This window comes from Silene latifolia, chromosome Y, assembly GCF_048544455.1.
Source record: "Silene latifolia isolate original U9 population chromosome Y, ASM4854445v1, whole genome shotgun sequence".
NCBI classification, from domain to species: Eukaryota; Viridiplantae; Streptophyta; class Magnoliopsida; order Caryophyllales; family Caryophyllaceae; genus Silene; species Silene latifolia.
This window is the reverse complement of record NC_133538.1, coordinates 276,259,753-276,264,207: the sequence shown is the minus strand read 5'-3', so window position 1 is coordinate 276,264,207 and position 4,455 is coordinate 276,259,753.

Here is a 4,455-nt window from a genome sequence, read left to right as displayed (position 1 = left end):
CCACCTAAGTTGGCCGACCTAGGTAGTTATTCTATCCCCTATTCCATAGGTACCCATACTATAGATAATGCTTTATGTGATTTGGGTGCCAGTGTCAGTGTCTTACCTTTATCTTTAGCTAAAAAGATAGGTTTGACTGAGTTTAAATGCACCAATATGATTGTCCAAATGACAGACCGTTCCTTGTCTCGACCTTTGGGTATCCAAGAAGATGTTCATGTGCGGGTTGGGAAGTTCTTTATACCCGTTGATTTTAATGTATTGGACATTCCCGAGGATACACATACCCCTATTATCTTAGGGAGACCATTTTTGCACATTACTGGTGCAATTATTGACGTAGGAGCCAGGACTCTGACATTTAAGGTGGGGGGGGGGGGGTGATAAATTGACATACATGCAGTCTAATGTTCGTAGGGTACCTATGCAAGTTGTACCTTGTCATGTTGTTTCCCCTGTAGAATCTGATAGGGTAGCTGATAGTCCTATAGTTGAGTCATGTCTTGTTATTGTTGTGACACCTGATGCGTGCAATTTACATACGATATTTCCCTTCATTTAGCACGTATTTTCATGGTTTTATTACGAACATACACTATTATTTCCTCCCATTTCTCGCTACTGGGTGAGTTGTGTGACTTGTGCAGGTTTTAGGTTCGAATGTGCGATTATGAGCCAAAACCCATTAATTAAGGAAGGAGATGAGTCCGTGTTCGACCTTGTGTTGGAAGCTATAGACGAACGAGCGGTGAAGATTTGGTGTGTCGATCGACAGAAAAAATGTGTCGATCGACAGAATGAATGTGTCGATCGACAAGACAGGTGTATCGATCGACAGAACAGGTGTGTCGATTGACAGAGGAAGATGGTCCATCGACATACCTGCCGTCCTCACAGGAAGATTTATTTTTGGAGCTATTGATGGTTGTCGATCGACTTAGTGTTTGTGTCTATCGACAGGGTCTAACCTCTCCAAACCAAACCCTTGCTTGACCCCAAGCAAGCAATAAATAGAAATAGGAAACAGGGCAAACAGAGTGGCATGAGACTCAGAGCTAGCTACACAATTAACTCGCCCAAACAAATTTAATGCAACAATGGACACCAATGCTAAGGAATTAATTCCAAAGCGAGAAAGCACAAAAATTCAAAATGCAAACGAGTTAAATTAATGACCAAAAACTACCGAACCGTCGACCTTGCAAAATCCATCAATGTTGGACTCTCACGGTCGCTCATCACTCATTCAAGGATCATGGTGAGTATAAATTTTGTTAAGATAGAAAGAATATAGACACTCACCTAACTACGACCTACAAAAACATGCATGCAGTATAACATGATAAATATCTCTAGTAACCGTACACATACACTCCAACCAAACAAGGTCCATAACACATGATGAGGACTTACATATGAGATTGAGGAGAGGTAAATGGGTCAGAAGGGGCAAAAAGATTTGGATATGTGGAGATAAAAGCCAAGCTAGCACCGAACACAACCAAAAATAAACACATTCCATTTCTAATCCAACATCAAAAATTAAACATAATGCCAAGTGTGGCATAAACTCGCTCACAACCACAACAATACTCCTCAAATTATGAATAGGATGAACATAGGAGTAAAATAAAATTTCCATCTCGGTTTTTTCTTTTTCATTCTCAATTTTTTCGTTTCACTTCTTTTTCATTGTTTTCATATTTTTCATTTTTTTTCCTTTTTTTTTTCTTCATCAATTTTTTTCACCTTCCTTCCAACACAAAAGCGTTCTTCATAGATTGACCACAACGAGACTTTCAAACTTACCAACAAGACTAGCTTGACATGGGTAGGCCATATAGGAATGTAGTTGAATAAATGGGTCAAAACGGCAAATTTGGCTAATGTGAGGCTAATAGGTTAAACATAAAGGAAGGGTCGCCTCTTCACATGTGTCACCACCACAAACCCGAGTGTATGTAGGCAAAAAGAGACAAATTTCATGCTTGTGCAAATTAATGTTACATGCTATGTAAGGAGCACTACTCACATCCTAAATGAAACTGGTCATGGATGTCACCAGTTTATAAGCTCTAACCTTAGAATGTATATATAGTTTGCCAACAAGTAGGTCAAGTCTATTCGTTCGGTAGAATCTATCAAAAACTCGTAGAATATGCAAATGATTTTCTCAAAATAAAGATGTCACAAGTGCAAGGCTTAGGCGAGATAACAAAAGTATAAATGCAGTGTCATCATTGTTACATAGCCACTCCTGACTCGACTAAAACACTACCAAAAAGCAAACATATTTTTGTATTTTTTCAATTTTTCAATTTTTTTGGGTTTTTTTTTTTAAATAAATGCATGAAGAAATGCAAGAAATATGCATATGGATGCAACACAGACATATGTATACCCTCTCCAAACCAAATCACACAATGCCCTCATTGGGTTCAGCAAACAATCAGCATCATCAAAATATAGGGGATGGAACATACGAACAAGATGAATGCAAATGAATATAAAGTAGGAAAAGAGACTCACAATAAGCGCGAGACTGAACTCCCCAAACCAGCATCAAACATAGGGAGTTCGTGGCCAGCTGCTACTAATTAACACCCGTAAGATCCGGGTCATCAGCATCAACAACATCACGCATATAAGGACCTGCGTGAAACTCAAATAAAAATTAAGTCTCTTCCCATAATTATATTCATTAAAACTACACTAACATGCTAATTAAAAACTAAAAGAAAGCACACTTATACAAAACTTTTACAATCCGGGTTGCCTCCCGGTCAGCGCTAGTTTTTATGGTCCCGCTCGACCTCTGTCACCTCATTTACCAAAACAATTGAACAGCCCACAACATGGCTGTTGACTGAATGAGGTACTCTCAACATTCTTTACCTTGGCCATAGGCCACCACTTTACCTCTTCTTCAGAAATAGAAGGGCATACCGTCGCACATGCTAACTCACTACACTTAGCCCTTGGGTGTTCCTTCTTTGCATGCGGCACCGAATTTCTTGGCACTCCGCCATAATCAACATCTCCAGCTATAAACTTTGGACCCAAAGCACCAATTCCATCTCCCAAATCCTTGTAGGAGTTCAACATGTCATGTCTTGGAGAAAGAGAAACTACAGTACGGTCCTCCATCTTGCTCCCAACATGGGGCGGAGGTGTTGATGCATGCAATTTACATACGATATTTCCCTTCATTTAGCACGCATTTTCATGGTTTATTAAGACCATACACTATTATTTCCTCCCATATCTCGCTACTGGGTGAGTTATGTGACTTGTGCAGGTTTTAGGTTCGAATGTACGATTACGAGCCAAAACCCATTAATTAAGGAAGGAGATGAGTCCGTGTTCGACCTTGTGTTGGAAGATGTAGGCGAATGACCGGTGAAGACTTGGTGTGTCGATCGACAGAACAAATGTGTCAATCGACAGAATAAATATGTCGATTGACAAGACAGGTGTGTCGATCGACAGAACAGGTGTGTCGATCGACAGAGGAAGATGGTCCATCTGTTTGATTAATTAATCTAATTAATTTACATATTCATATATGAATCAATTTATTTAGTCATAAAATAAATTCTAGATCTTATGCATGCAAACATGAACAAAAGTAGAGAAGAAATCGTCTTTCTTACTATGTGATTTCGGTTTTATGGGAACCAACAAGATCTCCTTCTTGTTAGTTCTTGAGCTTTCCAACAATGGATGAACAAGATTCAAGTTTAGAATCTCTCCCAAAAGTATATACCCAAGGAAACCTCTTAATAACTAATATTATTATGATCTAGTAATAATATTAATCTAGCTTAAATATTTGACCCAAAATATTGATTTTGTTCTCCTCTATTTCGGTTTAGAGGAGAGGATTTTTGTGTGTTTTTCTTTCTCTAAAATTTCACAAGTTGTAGAGAAAATACATTTTTTTTACTACACTAGAAAATATATGAGTTGAAGTGTGTTTGAAATAAAAATGATAGAGGAAAAACTCTATCATTTCACTTGGCAAAACCGGTTGGAGGACGGAAGGTAGCCAATGCATGAGGCCAACTTTCTTCCCAAGAACAACTAGGCATGCATGGCTACATATAGAGTGTAATAATTGTGTTTTTCCCTTATTAAAATAATCAACACAATTCATGCACTAATACCCTCTAAATTTCGGTACACTTGAGATAAAATGGGTAGTCCATTTTATTTTGTCATTTGTCAATTGTGACATATGTGACATGTTACTTGACATGTGAATTTGTAATGTATTTTTAACATATTAAAAATCAACATACTCATAAAATATGTCATTTACAAAATCGACTAGTAATTCGTAATTACTTGTACCAAAACGGTTTATCAAATTATAAATTACAACGTCTTGTATTTATAATAAATTGTACATTCAATTTCAATTCCAAATTGTTTCGTAAACAATAATTTTATCTA